The sequence below is a fragment of the Falco cherrug genome, chromosome 3 (genome assembly GCF_023634085.1).
Source record: "Falco cherrug isolate bFalChe1 chromosome 3, bFalChe1.pri, whole genome shotgun sequence".
In the NCBI taxonomy this organism is placed as follows: Eukaryota; Metazoa; Chordata; class Aves; order Falconiformes; family Falconidae; genus Falco; species Falco cherrug.
In genome coordinates, this window is record NC_073699.1 from 100,938,756 (window position 1) to 100,965,325 (window position 26,570).

General features: G+C 40.8%; 1 long non-coding RNA gene across 1 annotated transcript; it reads right to left on the bottom strand.

The window, feature by feature from the left end:
• Window positions 1-1,380: 1,380 nt before the first annotated feature.
• On the bottom strand, window positions 1,381-26,083 carry LOC114014674 (uncharacterized). The gene is made up of 4 exons (XR_008731582.1): window positions 22,467-26,083; window positions 13,401-13,452; window positions 8,185-8,283; window positions 1,381-2,608 (listed from the first exon to the last, which is right to left on the bottom strand). It is a non-coding gene; the product is annotated as an uncharacterized LOC114014674 (long non-coding RNA).
• Between the last annotated feature and the right edge of the window lie 487 nt (window positions 26,084-26,570).

Here is a 26,570-nt window from a genome sequence, read left to right on the forward strand (position 1 = left end):
TCCAGGGAAGGGATAAGAGGCAATGGGCACAAACTGCAACAAAGAAAATGCCATTTAAACAGAAGAAACTTTTTTCCAGGTCAAACACTGGAACAGGTTACCCAGAGAGTTGTGGAGTCTGGGTCTTTGGAGATAATTCAAAATACAACTGGCCATGGACCCTGGCATGGACCCTGCTTTGAGCCGGGGCTTGGACCTGCTGAGTTCCAGAGGTCCTTCCTACCTCAGCCTTCTTGGTTCTCTGTAGGCCAATTGTTGTTAGCAATCTGATTGTGAAAAGATATGAACTAAGTTTCAACCTCTACAATTTCCTCTGACATCATCATATTTGTAGGACTGAATACATTAAAATGGGGGTTTAATTATTGAATTATCCTTTCTGGAATACAGTGAAAAGGGTTGATTCAAATGCAAGTGGTCCTTTTGAATAGCAATTGGAAATCAAAATGTTATGGCAGCAATTCCTTCATAGAATTCGGGTTCATCTGTCAATAATCTGGACAATGATTTTATCTTTGGTTTGAAAGAAATATTCTCTCCAGATCTTCACTGATTTTTCATTTTGGATGATTTATGACATACTCCTTTTGATAATACTCTCATCTTCTTTTTCCCTCTGTTGCTAGTTCCAGTATACTGTAATATGTTAAAAATGGAATATAACAAGAAATTACTTCAGCATTTTCAGTAGTCTTAGCATTTTGCCCAAACCGGCTTGTTTGACATCTCTGTTCAAATTTGCTGTCATGCTAAATAATCCAGATGTTCAAACACCAGCTTAAGAAGAGCTGTATCCACTTAATGGAAGCATGCAAAGATCCAGAACACTGGAAAGCAGCAGAACTTCTCCTAATTTTGTCTACCATCTATATTTATCGCTGTTCATCCATCTACGTGCCTTTCCTCCCACCCCAGCTGCCACCACGCAGATGGCATTCCCTGCAAAATAAACAGTTTGGATCCAGTATGCTATTTGTTGTCTGAAAGTGTTAGCAGATGACAGGGAGCGGGAAGGAGGAGGACGGCTGGCTCCATGTTTTTCAGGCCAGGTTTTGCCCTGAATTCTACTCAGTCACCGCAGACTGGTCCTGGGGACTACCGGGGAGAAGGGAGTGAGAAAGGGTTTGATGCTGCACGAACGGTGGGACCTTGGATAGCTTTTGAGGCTTGCTGGATTTAAGTTTCCATACTACGCAGTTATTTACTTCTAACTCTATAACAGCTTTAATTTATTAAAGGGCTGGGGGGGGGGGGGGGGGGGGGGGGAAGGTTTGTTTGCCCTAGAAATCAAGAGAAAACAATGAGGAGAAAGAAGGCCCCCCTGCAAAGTCATTACTATTAAACCCAAACACAATGTGGCTCATTTGCGGTGTCTGTGAACAGATGTCTAACAGCGAGCAAACAAAACAGTTATTCTTAAGACATTATTTATTTCTGGTTTATTTTTTAAATGCCTTTATTCAGCCCTTTCATATCAGTCGTTTCTATATGCTTTAGTGTTGTATACTGGCCCGAGTGTTACTGAAAAAAGGTGATGGCTTAGGGTTCGATACAAGAAAAGAGGAAAGGCGAGACATGGTGACTTTTAGGCAAAAGAACCATGCAGCCAAGCATTTGCCTTCAGGAATTTCAGATGCCATTAACTGTGCTAAGTTTTCATTCTGGGGGTTGAAATCTCCAAAACTGTTGTGTGCTTCCAAGTGAAAAGTTTCAGATCAAACTAGTTTGTTGAACGCAGCTCAGGGAAAAGGTTGATGGTTTTGACATCTTAAAAATATTTTTGCAAGCATTTTGCTGAGGAACTGTAGTAGCTCTGTGTGTTGCGACAAGGACTTGGTACGTGGGCACATCTGACAGCAGGAGGTTTTTTGGCTGTCTGGTGAAAATTCATTCAAAATGCCACTCAGAGTTACAGGCTTCTCAAAAACACCCATTCACAGACACACGGGAGGGTTCTTGCTGCCCCGCTCCCAGGGCAGGCAGGTGTCCTTCTCCGTGGCTCCAGCCTGGGACGCTTGCAGCAGGTGCTGGCCCACCTCCTTGGTACCGTTCCCGTGTCTCAGACCTTGTGACTGATTATCCAAATGCTCGAGCTCTGTTTCAGTGAAAGGGCAGGGAAGCGGTGCCATTCACTGGCAACGCCACCTTAACAGCCCCAAGCTGCTTATTCGCAGCCTGTGCCCTCCTCCAGTTGTTCTTGGTAAATTGTTTATGGAGCCTTGCAACAACTCAGAGGTGAACCCTGCCCTTCCACAGCCCCAAAAAAGCTCTGGTTATTTCTAACCCAAATCGACTGTCACAACCAGGTGAATGCAGGGATACATTTGCTAGAAGACAACCAAGTGCTTGTGCCCTGCATTCAGGGAGACGGGCTTTTCCAGGCACTGAATTTTCCTCTTGTTTTTGATGTGCGGGTGTCATAAGGAGCCCCGGCTGTATGGGGGGGGGGGGCGGTCTGCAGTCAGGAGAGCGATGGGAGCAGCCGTGGGCTGGCACCCCCCTGCAGGAGGCAGACAGCTGAGCTGGCAGTCCTCTGAAACTGCCACTGCAGGGTTTGGGGAAACTGCTCTGGCAGAGCTCTTCATGCTCTCCCCTTCTTTCCCACCACCTGGAAAGGTAACTCAGTCTTAGTAAGGCTTACGTGTAAAGTCAAAGTCTTTGCTCATGCCACGAGCCCTTCATTATGCCCAAGAAACATGACAACATTTCTATTTCGTACCACAAGCACAATTCTTTACTGAGCAGGAGGGAAATTTTCTCAAAGTGGTTGGGTAAAATCCTCTGAACTGGAACCAGAAAACACAGGACTATAGGACTATATCATCGATCTACTTTCTAATCACAGTCCATCGGTCTCCTGTTGTCACCTGGACAAGTCACTTACAAACACACACCTGTGTGTGTAACTAGAAAGGAGCTGAACTTGTAAAAGATGGGTTTTCTAAAAGTGGTGCCAGGGCACGTCACAGCCTGTGCACACTGGGAAGAGTTTCCATGTGGGAACAAGTTTGGAGCGCTGGTGCTGGTGCTGCTTTCCACCTGTAGTCCATGGGTCCTAGAGGTCTGTGAGCTTTTTATAAGAGATGTGTGAAAATTTACCTATGAGGAGTCAGGGAGCTTTGATTTGCTACGTAAAGCTCTGCACTTCCCCTGGGAAGAGAAAGAAAACCAGGAACCTGCAGACTGATGTAGACTGAGAGACGTTGGTTTGGTGAAGTGTTCATTTGTGCCACAAATGCCTGCGTGCTGATTTGTGTTCGTCCGTGATGCTTTTACTTATCTCCTGGGTTCTCAAGTTGGTTTCTCTGTGACCTAAATTCTTGGGATGCCAATAAAACAAAATTCCAGGTGAATTTAGGTAGTACATGACAAAGCTTGTAAGTGATTGTGGAGCGATCTGTGGACTAGGTGAATATATGGGGTTTGACTCGATAAAAAATAGGATGGTGATTTTCAAAAAAAGAAGCCAGCTCTGTTTCTTTCTCCTATCTAATTACATTTTTAAACCTCCCTTTTTAAACAGCATACGGGACACAGATTTCCTAGTCATCTGGGGATCAGTTAGAACCATGTCCGCATGTTATCCAAGTTCCAGCTGATCAAGCCATTGCATATACTAGAAGCTCCCTGCGATATTGCGCGGACTACCATGGACAGCAAAGCCAGGCTGGAGCTTTTTGACAAAATGAGTTTCAACCACAAATGCCTCTATTTGTCTAAACCAAAACTTTGCAGGGAATAGATCTAATCAGATGTCAAGGCCCTGAAAACTTTAAATGTAATAAAATGGGATTTTGGCACTTCACATTAAAAATTCTGGTTTTCTGTAAAATGGTGTTTAGTTACAAAATGTACGGGAACCAGATTACAAGTTGAAATATTTTAAAAATCACCTAAATAAAATATTTCTACTGGCATTTTTTACATTGTTATTACTTTCAGTTCATAAACTTTGTCAAGGTTTTGATTTTTTTTTTTGGTCACACTTCAAGAAAGAGAGCTTTCAACGGGGGAGGAAAGAGTCCAAATCCAGTCCCAGTTCAGACCATTGCACTGCAGAAATCTGAAAGCAAGGCTCAGTAGAAGAGAATGGAGGAGAACCACAGAAGTGTCCCCAGAAGAAAAACAAATGAGGTATTGTTGTTCTACTTTCCCTTTGCATCTGCTCCCTAGCCTTTAATCATTCATTAACAGCTATAGTTCTGGTACGATTCTTATCAGGTATTTATTCCAACAAGTAAAGTGTAATGGTAATGAATAATCGGGAACCATTATTTTAGTCACTCTTCCTGATTCTGTTTAACGACTAAATGAATACAAAATGTTTTTTCTTCCTTCTAGCAGGGCTATTTAATTTAGATGTACTATAGATAAATGCTTACAGAAGTCATTCCTTAAAACTTACAACAACAGGAAACATTTGCGTGTTTACATATCTCTTTCATACAATAATGAAATATGGTTTGTATTTTTTTCAATGTTACACAGTAAACAACCTGATACATTAACCATGGTTCATTAGGGAATTGCTTTATAATGGAAAAATTCTCTCTAGCTGTACATCCTGAAAAAAAATACTGCTTAACTTCAAGTTATGATGTCTGCTAAATGACTATAGCTCTGCTTCAGTGGTTGAAAATGAAAAAAAAAAATCAAAGCAAAACTTTTCCTATATATTATCAAGTTTAAGTTATTTTGTGCAGTTATTTGACCTAGAAATTAGAACGAATGAAAATGTAGGTGGGAAACTGGAAGTGAGTTATTTAAGTCTCAGGGGTTTTGCTGGGAATAAATGTAGTAGAATCATTTATGGTCAGGGATATTTTCTTGAGTGTATGGGAAAAAGGGAACAGAAGGTTTCTGTCTTTCTTGGGAAAGAGCACTGTGAGAATTTTTGCTAGCAGAACAGAAATATGGGGGCTGAGATTAACAAGATTACTGATTTTGGCGGAGGAATTCATAGAGAAGTTGCTAATTCTTGGATAAACCAAGAACGACAATTGGAGGATGAATTTCTTAGGGGGCTCTATAATTGCAATGGGCCTGAGGTCTGGTTACTTCGAAGCAAATGATAAATCTCATGAAAGCGACCCGTGGCTGGAGCAGGTTGTGAGGTGGCAGGACCTCTGATGGTACGTGAGAAGAAAAAGTCTCTGGACAGCAGCTCAGTCCTATCTTTGCTGTTGGGTATTTTTTTTTTGTTGATTGATTTTTTATTATTTTGTGATGACAATTTAGAAAACACGTGGGTTTAGCTGTGAATAAATCTTCCAGCATTTCACGAAGGAGGAGGTTGACAGCTGGGCTTTGCAATGCTCATTCATAGGGGCTGGTAGTGGGAGAAATTCCTCTCGTCCTAGCTTGGGTTCCGAGGGGCTTTGAGTTACTGAAGCCGTGCACTGCTCTGCGTGGAAATGAAAGCTGCACATCGCACAGCTGCTTTGGTTTCCTGTATTGCTTTATTGCGCCGGTCCCAGGACCCCCTCTTTGAGAAAGGGCTGCAGGAATGGGGCGCTGCAGGCTCTGCACCATCGCTTCTCTCCTCTTCTGCTGGGGGAGTCTGGTGTGCCAGGATCTCAGGATCTCAGGTAATGGTCAGTTAACATTCTTGTCTGCGATGAGCACATTGAAAACTGATTTTTGCCAAAGTGGGATCTAAGGCGTTGCTGTGCCAGCCAACGTGGTACGTGCTGGGCAGGTTCTCAGCTTCTGTGGCTTCTCATAGCCCTGTGGAAGCCCGTGAACCCTGAGCAGTTCATACTATGTGAGGGTTTCACTTACAGAACAAATATGAAAGGACGTTTTATATTCAGTCATTTTTCATGACAGAGGACTGACATGACCAAGACCAGTTTTATATGGGTTATGTAGCTATGGGATTACTTCAGTTAGCTTGAAAAAAAAAAAAAAAAAAGATAGGTAATGGTTAGTTTTTATGATACTACTTCTATATATTAATTTATTCTTCATTTTCTATGCATAATTATTTATCCACTTGCTGAGCTCTTTTTTAGTTGTATTGATATAGATTTAATCTGTGAATTAAGCTTCTTTCACTTTAAGGACACATTGCAATTTTCTTGTCATTTCACCTGCTGTAAGGAAGACAGTATTTTTTGTGTTTTACAGGGATGAAGAATTATTTTCTGTCATCTCATGTGTGGTGCCACTTACTACTTTAAGAGTAAAAGACTATATGCAAGTTTAATTCTGCTTTATCTTTTGTGTATATTACTTCCTGACCCTGCTCTCTTACTTACTTCTTAGCATTTTCAGTCTTAATTTGGTTTGGAGTCCTTGATCTGACTCTTGTTGTTCAGGTTGACTCAGATGAATCCACAGAAGGCTCTCCACAAACTGCGGGAGCTACTTAAAAGCGGGATGAAAGAAGGACTGTCCCAGCCCAGGCTAAAAAAGGTGCCTCTAGCCCAGTATTCTGGCTCTAAAAGTGATGAAAAGTGGCGAAAAGTGGAGGATGATTACTAAAGGTTATTATAAAATGACGAGCATGTAGTGATAACTGCCTGCCCTATGATCCCAGCTCCTGTGGTGTGACCTCCAAAGTCAGAGGTAGAGTCTTCCTGTTTAATAGGTTCTGGTGGTTGACTTTGTCCAAGAGATCTTAAACTCATGTCAAATTCTGTAAGCCACATTTTTTAGCAAGGAAACTCAAAGTTACCAACGTGCAATATGAGGAAATACTTCTGGGTTTTAGTTGTTTTGAATCAGCTAATGATTCGATGCAACATTCTTCACTGCCTTTCATGATGCAAACGCTTCCATTCCCTATTTGATCTGTCTTTGGTGCTCATGCTTTGAGAGAGCTCTCTTCTGTATCTTCCCTTTTCCATGCCCAACTAATCCCAGATTTGGATGTTCCTTGAAATTGTTACTGCCTAGTTTATTTCTTAGAAACCTACTGATAGATAATTTTCAGTGATTTCTCCGATGTGCGCTGTATAAAGAAGGCTTCCAGCAAGGGGACCTCCTTGAGTTTATAGCAAACAGGGATGTGAAGAATTCATGTGGTTCACTGCCACGGCCTTATCTTCCCCGTGTGCTCCTTTTTTATCTTGGCAATCTATTGCTCCCACTACCTCTTTGGCAGGTGTCCTGCTTGCTACAGAAAGGATTAACTATGAGCTTTTGATGGCTGTCAATGTCTTTTGGGGCATATGATGTGTTTATGCTTTATGTCCTATTTTCACCTTCCCCTTCTTGAGGGATGTAATCTTTTTTAATATAATTCTGCTGTTTAACCATGGCAGCTTTTTTCTAAAGTATTTACTCTGAGACTTCAGGCTGCTGGGAAGTATCTTCCTCTTGGATTTATCACTTCTGATACATCTTTGACAAGCTTCCACTTTCTTTTTCTTAAACTCAATCACTACCATAGTGGCTTTCTTGTTCGGTTTGTTGTTTTTGGGTTTTTTTTTTTTGTTGTTGCTCATGTTTATATAATAAGTCTAATTTCATTACAGTTACTGTCAGTGTAGCTGTTTGATACAGGACCCCAACAACAGGTCAGATGGCTTTCCTGGCCTGCTTCAAATGTTGTGGGCAGGGATGGCTTTTTGCCCAATTATTTTTCCTTTCATTTAAGACTATGTGATTGTCTACATATTTCAAGTTGTTCTGAGCAAAGTCTAAAAATTGAAGATGTTACTTTTTCTCTTAATGGGTGACCTTTGTTTATTGGTATCGTTGTGATTTACAATATTTGCCTTTCCTAAGGGGAAAGGTGCTCAAGTTCTTCCACCCAGCTCACAGCTGGCAAGTGCCAGTAACTTAACCCTGGGGCAGGGACCGGTGCATCACTGGCGATGCCGCACCAGCCACTGCACTGTGTGCTGTGCAGGACAGCATGGCACCCGCTGCTCCGCCACCCGTGGTGGTGGTTTGGAGCAGGAGCGGAGGAATGCTGCCCTTCCAGAGAGGCTGGGTTTATTTTTCCTCTGACCAAGGTCTCTGGGACGAGTATCCAGAACCGCTTGGTGAAACTGCAGGACCCAGGAATAATGACCTAGAAACACAGGGGAACCAGGCAGGCTGTTGCATGAGGCATACTAACTGCAAAAAGCGAAATCTGGGCAAGTAACTTGTGAGAGTGCTACCCAAATGCCTTTGTCATTTTAAAATATATTTCCCTAGTGCTTTTGCCATTGATTAATGGATTTACCTTACCAGAAATGTACCCTGAAAGGCTCTGGCAGTCCAGCAGGCGAGAACACTTCAGCCAAATGATACGTCCCTGTAGCTGTATCTGCAGTGATGAGAGCTAACCTGAAGGGCAGGAAAAGGCAGTGAATTATTATATGCTTGTAGAGGAAATTAAAACTTGGAAAAAGACTCGTTTCTAAATCCACATATTGGAGATGCCAGGGGAAATGTATTTAAAAGCAAACTTGCATTCTGGTATAATTATGATAGCATTAGTGTGGTTGTTGGGCACCATCAACATGCACCATCTATTTTGTTATCAGCCTTTACATCAAGCTGTTACAGCAGCAGTAAGTAGGCAAAATGCAGGAACTATCCCCACTTTGCTTGGAATGTGCCCTACACAATCAAGTACAAGTAGAGGGCTGTAAAGGAGCTGTTACGGTGGTCAGTGAATTGCCTAAGACAACTTGAACGGATGGAAGGGCTCAGTTCTGGTGGGGGGCAGTGCAAGGATATACTGTCTCCCTTATGAAACATACTGGGAAGGTCACAAGCCCCATAAACCTCAGAAGGCTTAAAGACAGTGGTATAATTACAGTAGAGCACAAATGAATGGAATTCTTGTTTTAAAAGACTTCCTTGTCTTCCTCCATGCTCCATTTTAACATCTAGACAAGCAAAGACTTGAAACCTAGCTTTATCCTGATCAATTGGCTTATCTTGCCCCTCGAGGAGTTTAAGAAATCCTTGAAACCTACAAGGGATCCAAACAAATTGTTGCAGAATCAAGACTTTTTTATTATTATTATTTATTCCTTTCTAAGACTTTAGTGCTGAGCTGTCCCAGAACATATGCAGAAATAATCCTCTGCCAAGGTGTGGGATCCAATATGCCTCTAACCACTCAGCCTTCAGGTTACCTGAAAATGGAGAAAGATGTTCTTAAATGGTCTTAAACATGATGAGAACACCCTTTCTGCTTCAGCAGAATTTAAAGCTTGCAGTCAAAGACTGAGCTGGAGGGAGAGCGCTCCCTGTACACGTGGTGAGCTGGATGGTGTCGATGTGGGAAGCGTGTCTGCCTAAGCCTAGAGCTTTAGGTGGCCGCTTTGTGTCTCAGAAGCACCAGCGTTCCTGGCTGGCCATCCCTTCTCATTTTCTAAGGCTGGACCTAAGTTACCATCTGCTGATCCTTGTCCAGTCTGCCTGGTGAGACAGGGACCAAAGGCGCGTGAGCAACTGCCCCGTCTCTTCAGATACTTTGTGTCTCTAGCTCCCAGTGGCATCAGACCAAAATGCACCTATAGGTCTGTGTCACTGTCGTCTTTAGGACTTTCAAGGCACAGCCCAGAGCACCTGCAATAGTTCATGGTCAGTGACTCAAGTTGTATTTAATAGTCTAAAACAACTTTATTGCAACATTGCAGCGATACCGGCCAAACTGAGGTTTTATAGAGGGCAGTATTGTTTGCCAGGCTGATGTTAACATGCATGATTGAAATGATGACACAAGCAAAACTTCTGCTCGAAAATGGAGAAATTAAAGACACCAAAATATTATCTTTCCTCTTGCCAAGGAGAACAGCTGGCAGGAGGGGTTTACTGAACAAAAACAGCGGACACAGGTTATCATTTTCACAGGCTTTCCCTCTAAAGTACAGGATTAACAAAACATGCTATTTTTTTATTTCAAAATTGGAGGGTTCGTGTCTTTCATCTGGTCAAATTTAGCGTAAAAGTGAAAATAATACCAAAGTTAGAGGCACCATAGGGAGACTGTTAATGTGGTAACAAAGGGCATTTGGCCAGTTAAAATAATAAAAGACTATACAGCTTTCCCAGTGATGGCTGAAGCCCAATTAGTACTTTCCAAGTAGAGCCACAATATTCCTTTCCAGATTATGCGGTTTGGCACGATTCAGAATGAGTAAACTTACTTTTCTACAAGGGAAAAAATATAATTAACAGAAAAAACAAGGTCATGCAGTATTATGCTTTCAGTAAGCAATAATACACCATGGGGTGTACATTAAACAGTCAATATTCATACACCTTGGACAGGCTGAGGCAGATGCAAAGCAATGGCTCAGCATACACAGATACATATATTATCTTAATAAACTTATGTGCAGGAGTAAAATGCAAATGGACATTTTATTTCCTTACTAGATGATTTTAAGGGAATATATATATTCAACGTTCATGTGTATAGCACTCACACATATTACTTTAAAAGTACCCTTTCTATTAACATTTTATCCTTTGAAGTAATAAATGGATTTGCTATTTCCTTTTTGTTTGAGCACCTGCGGTTTTGTGCTGCTACTAAAGGGAGAGTGGTTTGGAAGATTTGGGGTTTTTTTTGTAATTAAACTGATTGAATTTGTTAAAAGGACTTTCAACCTGGCTACTCACACTGAAAGCCTCTAAGAATCTATTCTTATTTATAGTAATCCACTTGCCAGGACTCTGGAAAGGACACAAAGCCTGCAAAGGCTCAACAAAGCTGAAAATAAAGTCATAGGATTGGAAAAAAGGAAGAACAACTTCCAACTTGGAGGGGAACCTGCAAGTGATTCGTAAGGGTAAGTTTTTTCTTCTCTCTCATTTTTGATAGTGTTTTTAAATGAACAGACTGTTCAGCTGAAACTCAAATAGAGAGGAAAGCATGTAACGCAAAAGCAAGCATGGTGACCCAGGGTAAGTATACACCTGGTAGCAAAATGCAAAGAGCCCTGCTGAGACAGCTGGTTAGTGCTCTACTAGTGACACCGTTCATGAGAAAGCAGACTGATAAGCACCAGGAGGAAGATGAAAAAAGAAGAAAAAAACAAAACTTCAAAAAACATGGAACCACTCCCATCACCTGAAGCTTAGACCACACACCTGAAAGGGAGTAACCCACATCCAGCTCGAGTGCGGAGTGTGAACAGCCTTATCTCCCTCTCAGCTCCACCGTTTTGCAGATGTCTCATATACTTATAGAAAGTGCTTGCAAGGGAGGAATTGGTCATTTATTTACTAATTTATTATTATTTTTTTAACATTTTTTATTCTAATTTATTTAATGAGTTTCTTTCATAATGACAGTAACCTATGATATGATAAACCTTCACAAGCTGCACCATCCCCCCCTAGCTCCTGCGTGACTGCCGTTTGGCTCCCGCTGGGTAAAATTTCCTTCACTTCCCAGCTCCACCTAGGACTACTTGCTCCATTAAGAACCCAAAGAGCCTCCGAAAGCAGTGCTGCCTGTTGTATTTCTGTGTGTGAAGAAGCGGGCAATGCGTGGGCTGCGGGTGTGGGACGCATTTGTGACCTGCTGTATCGTTTCACTAGTCACGTACAAGCACTGTGCACAGCACACGTTCTGTCTTCTCTTAACCACGTCAACAACTGATTGTGTACAACGCTCCAGTCATCTACAGGGGTTCAGATATGCCCTGAAATGCCTGATCCTAAGGAGTTACTCGAAAGACAAAAAAATCTTCGCCTGCTATGGAGTTGTGCTAAGTATTAAACTACTTTGAAGCAGGAACAAATTGCCAAAAGCCTTATTATTTTAGACTTTTATTATTTTAGACTTATTATTTTATATTAGACTCATTATTTTAAACCACTCCCGTCTGAGACCAGAGGGGAAGCAGAAGCCAGTGCTGGAGCAAGGCGCAGGGTCTGTCCCGTCAGCTGCCACATACCCCCCCAGATGTGTGGCACAACAGCACCTGTGCTGATGCACGGCCTCCAATTCCCAGAGTGGGATTTTTCCCACTTTGCACTTGAATCAAGGTGGAGCTCCTTACAATGTGGAATTGAAACTTAGCATATCTTCTGCTGTACGTACACCTTATCCCTCTTCTCTTAATCTCACCAACGTTACAGTACTGAGGTATCTAATGAGGTTGTCTAATAGATTTGTGTGACTTGAGTGTATAAAGAAATGGAAATAGGATAAAACTATGGAGAAGACAACCGAAAATTTGTATGCCTAAATACAACTTTGTCTCTGTATCTCCAAACTGATAAATCATCTTTTAGAAAGCAACAGATCTGTTTGCCCTGAGTCAGAGCTCCAAGAAAGCTAATGGAAAGGAACGCCACACAAGAAATGGAGAGAAAATAACCGAGAAAAGAAACCTCTCTCCTTTTTACATAGAAAATATTTTCTGGATGCTTCATATAGATGCCAAACGGCATTTCATATTAATTTATTGGTGAGGCCAGTTTCTCATAGAAATATAAATTTTCTTAGCTTGGAAAAATGTGATTGATTTTAATTTTAAAATGGCATCAGAAGGTACTGCACAAAAAGACAAAAAAGTTACTTTATATAAAGAGAATAATGCAAACATTTCCCATATAAATAACTGCTGAAGGGTGATTCCATGCTCTTCACTGACCTCCCCCCCAAGCTATTTTAAATCACTTCACATATATCTTCTATAAAGAATCAGTATTAATGGCAAAATTATACCATGTAAAAGAACATCTTGTCAAACAAGTATACCATGTTAACCTGCAAAACTCACTATACTCACATGCAGCAATTACATTTTATTTTTCTTCTATATACCTTCTTGCAACGCTTTCATCACCCCGGTGGTTCTGTGTATCCTCCAGCAGTATGTTACACAATGGGACTGGTATCTGTCATGTATAGTTTAATTCTTTCTTAATTAGCTTAACACCTCTACCAGATTAAACCCAGTAGGATAGTATTACCATCCACTGCGAGTCTTCCTTCATGTGACATATTCCCCTTTGTAAGGCACCTTGCAAATCCCTTTCCTTTAGCAGCACAGTGTCTGTCGATGTCTAAAGAGAAGGGACTGATGACAAAGCTTTGTCCCAATTTGACAAATACTTTTACTAACTACAACTAGCAAAAAAAGAAAGAGGCAAGTCAGGGGTAAGAACTGCTTCAAAATTAATCTTGTCAAGTCAGAATGATCATTTGGTTGCACCCTGCAAGTTTGTGATGTTTGAATGTGTCTTAAATATTTCTAAAATATAGTGACTTATGGGTCACAGGGAATTAAACTCTTCTGACAGAAATATCAATTTAATTACTTTTTGAAGCCACTGTTTGCCTGTGCTAGGTTTACTTAAGTCACAGATCTTGGGATTTATAAAATTAAAGCCTTCCAAACTCAGCTTAACAAAATAAAAAATATCAAGAGTTCTTCCTCCTTTGGTGAAAGCTGTTATGTCACTACTGAAAGGCGTTCAGAGCAGACCTGCTTGGTACACCAGGCGTCAGTCCACAGCCATCAGCTCCACAGGGATGCCCTAAACAGAATACAACACATTAAACATTACTAATAATACGCCAAAAAGTTAATATGTTCGCTTCACCACTTCAACATCAAAGAAGGCATTATATTGCAATGGTCAAGGAGGGCACATCAAGAAAAACTGCCTTTTAATAACTTAATAAAATAATCCTGAAGAGATAGAGATTCCCCTCCCAATAGCAGGTTCCCTTCAAATTTAAAATGGACAAGAAGATTTTTCAAGAAGTCCGTAAAGCTGCATGCCCTAGCAGATAACTCTTGTGAATACATTTTCTCATTCCAGCACTGTTACATAAAATTTTAACAAAAAATACCTATCAGATTGTTTTTAAATAATCTTCCTCCCTCTGAAAAAATCCCTCAAAAACGTAGTTCATCTTTCTAACAAATGGTGAAGCTCTTGCTGGTAAGTATGGGGATACACTGGTCTTCCGCTCTCTATAATTGTACAACTGAAAGTGTTTTTTAAATTGCTGGATTCTGCCACAAAGTAAGGAAATGTCAATCCTTTTCTTAAAGATTCAAAGTTTCCAAGTTCCTAGCTAGTTGAACTTGCAGTCCCAAATCATTAAGTTGTTTCTGAAAATGTCAATGCCTGTTAAAACCTGTTACATGTTTTTCATTCCAAAATGAATGGAAACTTTACAACCAGGTAGTATCAAAGGGGTATTTTTACTGTGAACAACCGGAGGAGTATTGATGTAATAATCCTACTGATTTTGAAACAGTCATGTAAAGAAAATACTGCACTGTTGCCTCAAAGACACAGACTCTGTAAAGTCTCAAGTCTTTAACTGTTAACACCAACTTTAAAAAATAAGCAAAACCAAGTAAAAAGGCAGATCTGCAGTGGTGCAACTTCTAGGAAATGCCTTGTGATTAATACCACCCCTGCGGAGCACTCTTATGCAGAGACTCTCCAAGTTAATGTGCTTTAGATACCACCATCGGTTGCTTTCCTGTGACTGTGCCAGCTGTGTGCTGAGCTTCAGGTGCACGCCAGGAAAGATGTTCAAGCTGCTCCGGCAGCAAATGCAACCCAGAAGCATCTTCCCTAGCTTCTCTGGGAAGGAGGTGGTGGGCTGCATGCTCCCCCACGCTCTTTTCACACCACCTTGATAGATTCCGTAGGTGCCTTCGGGAGCTCCTGCTCTAATGCATCAAAGAGCTTTTTCCCCAACTAAAAAGGAATATTCAAGCAGCTTTTCCATAAGACCAAAAAATAATTTCCTGAGGTACTGCACATGCCATACCACCCTCGAACCTTCACGGTTCACCCTATTACACTGAAGCACTTGTGAAAATTCCTTATTCCTGAATACATTGTGCCTGGTGCTCTCAGTGTGCTGAGTGCCTCTCTTTCTCTCCCACCATTATTCCTTTTTATTTTTCTCATTATCTTTAGCATCAATTTATCCCAGCCGCGTGTTACCCTTGGAAAAAGCACATTGAAAATACACACTGCTAAACTGACTCTTAAATGTGTAGTGTTGGCAGTGGAGACGTGCACTCGAGGATTAATAAAAAAAATCTGCTATAAACTAGGAGCTTATTAGTTGTAAACAATGTAGGAGATGGATCTAGGTACGCATATTAGCTGGCTGCAGGGTTGTTCAGTTGCCGGTGGGATACAACCACAAAAAAGCAAATACCATCCAAGGACAAACCAGTTAAGCTATTTCTTAGCAGAGAAAAGGAAAATATCTGTACCATTGCTTAAGGCACCTGAAAGATCTTGCACTGATTTTTTTTCATCATGTTTCATGGAAGATGAAACAGGTTAAAAAAAAGCCTGCAGAGACTACCAGAGATAATGTGTTTTAAGAGCAAAGCTGCAAAATTTTTGTGTGTTTACTTTAGCAGAAACAAAAGCTGATACAGGAAATAATTATTCTCTAAAAACACAATAGAGTGGTAAACAGTAGGCAAGGAAAAGAACTATTTACTCTAGTAGACAATGTTGGCACAAGAACAAATGGGTGTAATTTGGACATGAATAAATTTAGGCTGGAAATTAGAAGGTTTCTGACCATAAAAGTGGTGAGGTTCTAGAGTAGTTTTTTAATACAAATAGTGGGGACAAAAAAATAACAACTCGAGCTATTTAATGATGAGGATTGTTCAGCTCATGGAAAATGCTACAGGCACAGTTCCCTGGGTAAGTAGGGGGCTGCATTTTGATCATCCAGGAGATTGTTTCCAGCATTATGTTTGCCTATTTTCTGAAAGCATGGGGTAAAAAAAAAAAAAAAAAAAAATTGAAATTAGATCATATTTATGCATACAGTGTTAGAAATATTGCTTAAGCAAATGCCATCCATATGTAAATGATCTTTGTAATTAAGCTTGTGCTTTGCAATAAGAAAACAATTTAACTTGATAAATAGGTATCACATTGTACTTCAGTGGTTGGAAGCTAATTCTTTTTAACGGAAAGATGCAATTTGTCACATGCTAATTTTCTTGGGGTTTATAGTGTATCTTTCTGCTACTTTAATTTTGCCTTGTTGTCTCCTTTCAGTCTTCAGCATTGTAGACAAGCATTTTATCAGCGTGTGTGGACAGCAATGGGAGACAGCTGGAAAGTAACATCTGCCTATTTATTTATAGCAATCTGGCCAAATCTGGCCAAATTTGGCCCCAGGTTCCTCAGATGAACATTTGCTGATAGTCTAAAGCAGTATTAGGACAAAGAAAAAAACCCTGATGATCACCGTGGAAAGATGGAATCTGAGTATCAGACAGAAAGATGCAAACATAAAACAAACATATCTGAGTTAGAAGAATAACTTAAAATTCAGGAAGGCTATCCAAAGAAAATAAGGAAAATGTTATGAAACTGATTTCCACAAACACAGAAGGAATTTGCTGAGATTGCAGTTAGGAGTTTAGCATAGAGACCCAACATAAAAGCACTTAAGGTTTTCTTGTGCAGCCTCTGATGCCTGAAATAGCCTCGCTATTAATAGCTAATAAATCTGGTTCACCCAACACCGTAGTGGCTCTTGAAATTCAGATCTGTGGTATACCACTATGTCATCTGAGGAATTACAGTTATTTAGAAACTAATCTACATTCTCTCACCAGCAAAGCCAAGCAGCAGAAAGGAAGACAAAACATTGCAAAAGCAAGTAGAGGTATTCCCCTTGTCAGTGTCAAAATGTAAACAAGCGAAGAACCTTGTTGAAAACAAGGTGAAATGCTTGCATATGAGTAGTTTAAAGCCATGCTAAAAATACTTATTTGCAAATGTATGTGCACACATGAATATAAGTATAAATGTACTTTTTATCATGAATTAATTATCTTTATATTCTCTGTAAGCCCACTTACAAAATATTTATTATGGAAGAAACTGTATTATCGACTGCAGTAGGCATAGGTGTTAGCTTATAGTTAGTACTTGGTCATCAAATATTACAAAAATATGTCAAAATATAACAATAGATAAGAAAATCACCCAGGTAAGTGTACTTGCCCAGATACTGGAGGAGTCTGGCTGGACCACACAGAGGAAAAAGGCACGGCCAGCCTGTCACCCTGCTCCCCAGGAGGAGCCCCGTGGTGGGGGGTGGCTGACCTCTCTCCAGTTGCTGGAATAATGTAATAGTCCTAATGGCCACGGAAGCAAATTGGAAAAATTTAGCAACACAAGCAAACATAGACATTTCTGTGTTTTCCCAGATTTGTTGCTGACCAGAAGAAGTTATGCAAAGATGTGGTAAAAATAATGCAAAACAGTTAAAAGTATGGAACTCAATTTTTGGTTCACTTTCATTCACCTTTGCATGAAACTGGTTTTTCTTGTCTTCCTTTTTAACCCCTTCTTCCTTATACTCATTAACTACTGTATTCCGTAGCTTTTGCAAGTAACAGCTACCTGAAGCTACAAGCCTGAAGGCCTCAGCAAGTTTTTAAGAATGAAAGGAGCTCCCATCATTAAGAAAGCCAGTTCAGATTCTTTATGCGTGAAGTTGCCATGGAGGTACCAGCCATGGTGCTTATGAGCCAGCTGCCAATTTTGAGGGTTTTTTTTTTTCCTTTTTTACTTCTGAGGAGTACAAATGAATTTTTTAAGTGTTATGGTCTGCTTTAGAAGGACACATTTCTGATGAGGAATCATTTCTCCTCCTATGTTGCCCTTAGGAGGACACCGTGACCTGTCTGTTGAACAAGGGGCAGGGGCTGCTGAGGGATGTGGCTCCCCGCTGTGAGGTCGGGTCTGCCCATCCCAATAGCACCCAGGCAGCTGGGGGGTGGGGGGCTTGGTGAAGTGTTACTGTCGCTTGTAAATGAATACCTCTTGATTTAGCTTCTGAAAGTGAAACGACAATTTCCAGGGAGGAGAAGCAAAGAAACGCTGCTGGAAGTGGCAGGTTTCTGGAGGCCGTGCTCAGTGCGAGCGCAGCTACAGCACGGCAAGGAACGTAGCACGTTGGGCATGACCAGTGCTCAGCAGAGCTGAGGTAGGTGAAGGCAAAGATGCCTCTCAGTGAAGTTTTACACCTTTGCTGATGGTGAAGAGGTCATAAGCAGGAACTAGAAGATGGGCAGGCATTCAATGAGATGCTTTGGCTTATAGCTCAGTAGCGTATCCTGCCAACAATCATTCTTAAGACACAATGAAGATCAGACTTTAGTCCCATCCCTTCTAACATCTGCCTCATGTCTCAATCCCGCCCCCCATGCCCCACTCCTAGCGTTCTCCTTGTGTAGTTAGATTTTATCTGAATATAGAATCTCCAGGTTTTGCTTAAGATCCTTCCACGTCTCTGCTGTGATGCGAAGGCACAGGCAAGATCTAAAGTTATGCAGAAAGCAGTTTGCCAACCCTGAAAGGTTTCATGCTCCAGCTTGCCAACCGAGCAGCACAGAACGAAAGCAGCAGCAAGGCTCTAGTGGCCATCAGCTTTGAAAATATCATGAGAAAGAGGCAATAACCCATGATTTCTGATTTATCTCAGCGTCAGACGAGTTCGAATTTCTGGCAGGTCCTTCTGTGTCTGCCATTTGGATGTGCTGATTTTTCAAGTTTTCCCAATGGGCTACATTTTAATCCAACCGGGAAATTTAATATTTGAGAAGCTATTAAATACAGTTTCAGTAGCCATTGTGCTGTCTGTATAGATTAGTTGTCAGAAAACTGAATAAACCTATTTGGGAGTAGGAAAGAATATTAAATGAAAGTACTTTGCAAATGGCAGTAAATCTTTAAAGATGGGGGGAAAGAGTAAATGTATCATCCTGTTAAGAAACTTGGTGACGGACACTTCTAAAATAACTAGACATTCATCCATCACCGATAAAAATTACATTCCTAATTGTGCAAAAGCCACCAAGTTCCTTCATCTAACTGCAGTTTCAGCTCACTCATTTAAATAGTTTTCTCATTCTGGTGCAGCTATATTGACTAAACCTGGATTGTAAAGGGATTTAAATGAGCTCACAGCCCTGATGTAGTTCATAATCACCTTTTTTAAAAACCAAACAGAACAAAAAAAGAGCCCAACTTTTACAGTTACAGTAATTTTACAACCCAGACACACATAATGGGGATATCCATGAATTCTTATGGTGTAAATTGTGTGTCTGTCCAAATCAAGTTTCTCTACATCTGATATTCCAGGATATATCGGTTTGTTTTCTAGATTTTCTTATTTCAGAACTGTCTATTAAAAATGCAGTGTTCTGTCTGTGGGCGATGAAAATGAGCGACTTACTGTGAGTTGTTTAAATAAAAATCCAGAAACTGCTCTATCTACTCGGTAGGTTTTTACATGAGTGTGAATGATCTGTTTGCATTACACTTAAGTGACCACTGATAAAAATACAGAATATTGGCTACCTCATTTTAAGAAGTCACTCCAACCCAGGCCTGATAAATTCTTCAATCTTCATAAAAGACACAAGGAGCTTTAAGAACTGATGCTGGCAGATGGAAGTCTGTTCAAGGCTTACATTCAAATTAGATTACACTCTGCTATATGTAAATTTATGAATGCTCCAAGAGTGACCAATTAGTTTCAAAATTATTATTGCTATTTAAATCTTTAATTTTTCTAACACCTGATCAAGGTCTGAATCTACAGTTAGTTGGGGGCGGGGGGGGGTGTCACACTTTCTTCTAAATGCAATCATCAGTTCATCACTACAAGTGCATTTGCATTTTGGATAAAAATAGATAAGAGAATTGCAGTGAGGTTCTTCAAAACCTGGGTTGCATATATAATGTGAATCTTTCAACTTACAGCTTATAGCTGTATCTTTTCTGTGTTTTCTAAAAATGACCTCCTCTGATTATCCCAAAATGGCGCATTGCTTTCTCAAACGCTAGGGACTGTTCTTAAATCAGTTGGAGAAAAATCAACTCCAAAGTGTAGATCTTTGCTCTTCCCTTCAAACAGTGCTTTGCACAATGACGTTTTTTCTTGTTAGGTATTGTGGCTAAATACGTAGTACTGCAAATATTTTCCAGCCTAGCCGATCGTTATGAACGCACAGAAATTGTGGAGGCAAGTGGACTACTCATCTACAACTAAGATAAACTAGCTGCTCAGAAGTGTGTACCTGCCAGGAGTCCCTGGGCCATTGCTGTAGTTGAAAATGAAAGGACCTCTCCAAATCCAAGACAGTAGGAAGGCTGGGAATTTTTCAATACCAAATTAAGACAGCATTTTAATGCTTTATAAATAAATACAAATTTTTATTATGGTTAGGTATCCAGTCTTTTTCACACATTTATGAGACCTCTTGACAATTATATTTTATTTTTTGCCCCTGGCATCCCCAAATAACCCCTGCAAGTTAAAATTCTTTGGAGTAGTCAATTTTATAACTTTTGCGCATTAGCTAGTGATCTAAAGCCCCCCAAAATTACATATATATATTTCCCAAAGGCAGAATTAGGATGTTCTTGTTGCTCTCAAAGAGAAGATATGCATAATAAAGTCATTCTTTTCCCAATTGTACGAAGGTATACACATACAAATCTGTACGTGGCATGGGTGCAAGAGGTATATGCAGGTAACTCAGACTATGTTAAAGCTTCTCAGCACTTCTCCTTTACATGACCTTGTTCTCTGATGCTTACAGTCCTGCCAGATTTTAACCACTCAGTGGGTATTTTCCACACAGGGCATTTCCATGAGGAGAAGTTTCCCCTCCTTGTTTCCCTTGTTGTTGTTATTAATTGTTACTACCACATCGTTTGTAAGCTCTTGGCTTTACCCCTGCTTAAAACTATGGGAAGTGTTCTTGTGCCTGTGTGCCTTGAAGGACTCGGCAGAGATGGGGAACAAGGAAGGAGGCGTTCTTCCCGGGAAATGCACCCAGTGTTCCCTCTGGGTGCTTGGGGCTGCCTATACGTTGAAGGCCAGAGTGGAACAATAAAGGACCAGCCTGATGCCAAGCAACTGGAAACAAAAGCTCAACTGGAGGGCAGGAAGGGGAGTGTAAAGTGGGACAGTAAAGAAAAAAAAAAAAAAAAAATTCTATTCGGAGAGGATTAGGATTGACAGGGCAAGGGCTGGGCCCTAAAGTGGGAAGCGGTGGGATGCAAAGCTGTTGGGAGAGGAGCGGGAAGGCGGGGGAAAGGTGGCTGGGTTGGGCAGCGATGCTGTGACAAGAAGATTGCTTTCCAAAATGGGAAAATGATGACTGAGATGGACAGAAGAACCAACAGCATGGGGCACAAAACTTACTCTGTGCTCAAGACAAACTCTCAACGAGCAGCAATTCAGTCTTTTTGTGCTCGTTTCCTGAAGAACCTGCTCCTAATTTACCACACACAACACTGATGATGGGAGCACTCATTTCCAGCAGGATTTCCCCCTAACACTCACCTATTCATCATCTGGCTCACAGTTGTTAATGAAATTATTTTCATAAAGTGCCCTATAAGGGAAAAGAATTGTGTTTAGAGAGACTTAAAATAAAATAAAATAAAATAAAGACCCAGAGATTAAGGTCACAAGTATTGTCTAAATTGGGGCAAACAATCTGAAGCACCAGAAAGTTGCAGGGTTTTATTCTTTTACAGAGAAATCCATCCTACACATACTCCTGTGGACTTCAGAAGCTGTTGCAAGAACCCAGTAATTTAGCAAGTCACACACAGCTGTTGGGCATTTGGAAGACAAAGCGCATATAATTAAAGTTTGTTTTAAGTGATCGCCTAGCATCAAGCTCTGTGGCAGAGGAAAGGATGCGCTCCAACTCCTAAATGCAATAAACCAAACACGGAATACCAAAAAAGAAGAAACTGTTAGCAATTTGTAACCAGATAAAGCCCATCAGCTTGCCAAAGACCAAGACTGCTCCTCATGGAAAGGTAGGTGGTAAGTTCAGTACAGACAAGCTTTGAAGAAGATAATTCCTTTTTAGAAAAGGAATGGCAATGATCCATGCTAACTCTATGCATAATATGGGCCAAGCTATATCAGCAATGGGAAAGGCAAAAATGTCATTACCAAAAACGGTAATTTAAATGGGATCTAGCTGCTTCAGCTCATATGAAACATATGGTCAGCTTACAGATATTACAGGTGCAGTGGCACAGGTAGCTACATTTCTGTGCAAATAAAAAGACCTTAAAGCTGGTTTTGAAGAGTAATGCTGGGACTGGGTATATGTATGTGAGTAAACATTTTTGTAGTGTATTGGGTTATGGAAACTTTTTCCTTGGTCACAATATTGATTGACAAGTTAAATTTTCTGGGTGACTTGGAGTTTCAATACATGATGCTCAGGTATAAATACGGCAGGTTTACAGAAGAGCTGCCTGTGAAAACAGAGACCGAAGATGTCCCACCCCCTCTTTAGTTACTTAATAATGACATTTTTCCACTTCTCCTTTAGCATAGGAGTCAGAAGTATGTAGCATACAGTCTCCCCTCCCTAAGGCCCCTCTGCATCCCCCCGCCCTCCCGTAGCCCCACCAGCCAGGGCATTGCCTTTAGGAGCAGAGGACGTGGCATCGCCTGCGTTTCCCATCTCAGTGAAGCTTCTTACCGTCACTTACTGCCTGCAGGTCGGAGGGGTGGCCGGTTTGCTGTGGCTGTTGTGCCACTGGAGACGGGCTTTGAATGAGCATAGGAGGCAGAAGAAACAGAAATGGGTGAGTATGAAAAAAGGCTTTTCTGTTGAACGTTTCACTAAGTATAAGGGCTCAGTGAAATATTTTGACTGTACATTCACTTCTGCACAATCTCTGTGAAATATGGAGTATAAGTGAACAGCACAGTGGCAATCCTATGGTCTATCAATATTCCCACCACCACCACCACTTTAAGAGCGTTTTCCAATTTAGCATTTCCCACTGATGCCAGTTCATTGGCTGTGCATGGCTACCTACCAACGGGGTCTACTGTTGCAAATAAGCTTGTGGCTACAATTCCCTGCTAAACTTTGAGACCAAGACCTGTAGCAGAAAGAGTATCAAATGTAGTTAGGAAAAAAAAAATCCCAAGGTTTCAGGCACACAAGGTGCCATATTTTGAATTCCTGCTCATTTTTAATGTTGTGTTCGTTAGGACAAATTCAAACACAAGGAGGAGTTTAACAGGATCTAGAAAACCCACAACAAGCAGCTCTTGGCCTGAGACCTGGGAAACCCATTGCCTCCACTGCAGTTCCCATTCCAGAATTTGTTTCCCCCTTTTTGTTGGTCAGAAATCATTCAACTTTCAGAACTTTTGGTTACATTACAGTCATGCAGCTGAAAGCACGGACCAGATGTACATTTATAGTCCACAAAGAAGCTGAACTGATACTGTGGATACTTCTAAAGCCAAAAGTGTTTTTTGATCATATCTATATAATTTAATATGAAACTGAAAAATTGTTTACCTCTATCACATCCTGCAGTTATCACATGGCATCAAAAACGGAGTAAGCTGTTGAGGTGTTTTAATTGTATCTAGGAAGCCATTTGGATTTTCTTCTGTTTAACTCTGAATTGCCTGCGTTGCAATGCTTGGTTTGGAAATGCCATTTTCCTCTCAAGTCACTTCAGTCTTTCTTTCCTTGTAATATTTTGGTCTGGGAATAATGATGTGAAATTTCTAGCAGAGAGAGTGCAGGGGAATCTAGAGGTATTTTATACATACTTATCAATAATGCATTTCTCTACATTCTTAGGGGATCATATTTCCATAGGCAGTTGCAATTAATTCAAAGCAACTGTAAGGTGAAAAAAAAAAAACCAACAACAACAACCAAACCCACAACAGGCCCTCCTATCCTCAGGGCTCTTGTCCAAATAGATACAAACATTACAGATCAGAACTTGTGTGTTTTATAGCAGCTGATAAGAATGCAGAATCGACAGGCAAGTGAACACACAACAACAGTACAGGCAAGAAGGTCCCTTCAACCTGCAAATACACCTGTCCTGAGCTGCTGGTTCCAATGTGTGTTTAGCTCAGGTCATTGTACTGATGAACAGAAAGCATCTTCTGTTCAATGTTCTGTCAACTATACTAGACATTTAGAACAAAATAAATTAAAAAAAAAAACCAAAACAACAACAACCACCCAACCAAAAAAAAAACCAACCAGCAACAACTTTCAGAGGAAGGCTATAATGGAAGGAAATTAATTAATCCATCTTTTATGATGCTGACTGACACAGGGAGTCTTGCTGTTAAGTTCAGTGGTAGTAGAACAGGCTCCAGTATGTTTTTCACACGTGTGACTGTATCGTGATCCCTGCCTGGCTGCAGGTGAGGGCATGGGGCCACCAAATGCAAATGGGAATTTTACTCAAGTGAATATTTGCGTTTAATTGGGCACTCTAACATAAAGAAGCGCTTAGGGCCCTTACTGCCACTGCAGACTCATATATAGAGAAGTGTAACAGGGTGAAAAACATAAGCACAAACCCAGACTGATACATCTTGTGATATAATGGAGGTTCACTGTGAGTCACTACTGGTTAAAATTAGTGGCTTTATGTTAGAATTTTAATATTGCGCAGTTTGCCATTTCTTTTGGCACATACAATTATACACCTTAAACACTTCAGCCGCAGCTACACCTGATTAGCTATAGCCATGTCAGAGAATACATGGATGATACAGCTGACTATATTTTAATGCTTTTTACGGGGTAATATTGCTATATTGGCTTTGTGATCCCATGGCTGGAAAGTTTCTAATGCTTTTTTCCCCATATACCTGTGCAACCTGTGCTGCTGGCAGGCTGCAGTCCTGCCTTCCGTGAAACACACACCAGCCCACAGGGCAGCATTTACCTCCTGAGGTTCTCACACTTTTTCAGAGCACTTTGTAAGTCTCAGTGATACCCTCCCCTCCTGAGGCCACTGTCATAGCTTCCTCTGGCCACTGCTACGGTCACTGACACTGAGACACGTGAGGCCTGGCCTGCACTGCAGAGGCGGTGGGTGAGGCCAGCGTGGAGCAGCAGGGGAAAGCCAGTGGCACGTGGAAAACGCAATAATACAAACACAAAGGAAGTTAGAGGACTCCAGCGTGGATCCACAGAACGGTGTGGATGGGGCCCTTACATGAAGCCATCAGGAGCGTGTAAAGGCTACGTTAGATATACACTGCAGCTGTTCATGAGGACATCCAGCGCCCCACGGCCAGCCACTCTGCAGACTGTGGCAGCAGATAAGACTGATAAAAAAATTCTGATTGCAAATCCTCCATAGGATCAAAATGGTTAACAGACCATGATTTCAAGACAGTATGTGTAACTAGAAGGTTGTGGTGGTAGTAATAATAATAATAACAACGTAAATGCTAGCAGGCATTTGTAGGGTATTTTGCAAATTGCTCACATTCCCGTTTGCACGATCCTTGCAGTACAAGTAGTTACATCAGTGTGTATATTTCTGTACACAAGAACATAAAGTGCTCATCTTAAAGCAGTTAAACGGAAACACCTAGTTCTCTTCAGCAAAGTTAGGTCTGAATCTCTTAATTTCATTCCCACAGTAACGTAACACAGGTTTTACACTTTCACCAGAGTTCCAGTCTTTGCTCTGCACAAAGATGTTTTCTTAAGTTTTGAATACCATGTGAAAATGAAGAACATAAATATAGCACTGAATGGATTAATTAATTCCAGATAGTGTAGCAACTCAAGAGCATGTTGTCTAAGAAAAACAGTTTGCTAAATCACATTACTGAATCACCTAAAATCCAAGATTTTTGTATAATCATATTTTATGCCCCTTCAAATTCCTTTGTTATCACAGCTCAAGCTGTAAAACCTTCTGCCTCTTCTACCTCTAGAGAACAGCCTCCATTCACGTATAGGAAATTTAGAAGTGCAGTAAATTGTGTCTTAAGAAGACAAAATATCTAAAATTCAGAGGTTTTGACAACATTGTTATTTAGGTAGGGTAGGCTCTTATTTAATAACATTAAAGAGTCAAAGCTCAATACAAACTCTATCTTTAACTTCTTTTTTGCGTAGCATTTCTACAAGTGTATTTTGAATAATAAGCCAGATTTTAAATATGCTTTCTTGTTGGATTTACTGTGAACAAATACTGAAACACTTAATTAGATGTCACAAGATCATATTGTATTATAAAACTATGTGCTATAAACATGCATTCCCCCCCCCAAAAAAAAAATAATACAACAGAGTCATATAAATAAGAAGAAATACGGCTTACCTTCCTTCCTTAGAAAATATTCCCTGCAGGCAGAGTAAATCTGGTTATTAAAACGAAAAACAAGCCTGAAGTGTACAACTCACAGCCAGCCAGCAGATACAGCCGTCTCCACGAAGGCTGCCTGTTTCTAGCCTGCTGTACATGTTTCTCACTTCTCCACATTGTAGTTATGCCACAAGGACTCTAACTATGCTTACAATACTATTCTGTAGCATAGCTATAGGCACCGACCTCCTGCATAAATGGTACTTACTGTTCCAGAAGTCACGCATCACCCCATAGGAAACATACACCTCCGAAAAAAAGATTTGTCACAACCGAGCAGATTGTGGCAAAACACTGCACCTGGCTTGTCAGAGAAAGTTGTTACCCTCAGTGATTGGCACATAGTCACAAAGCAGAGTATCTTTACATTTCTGTATGTGCATGCGTACCTACATACAGACATGTACAGAAGGAGTCGCAGC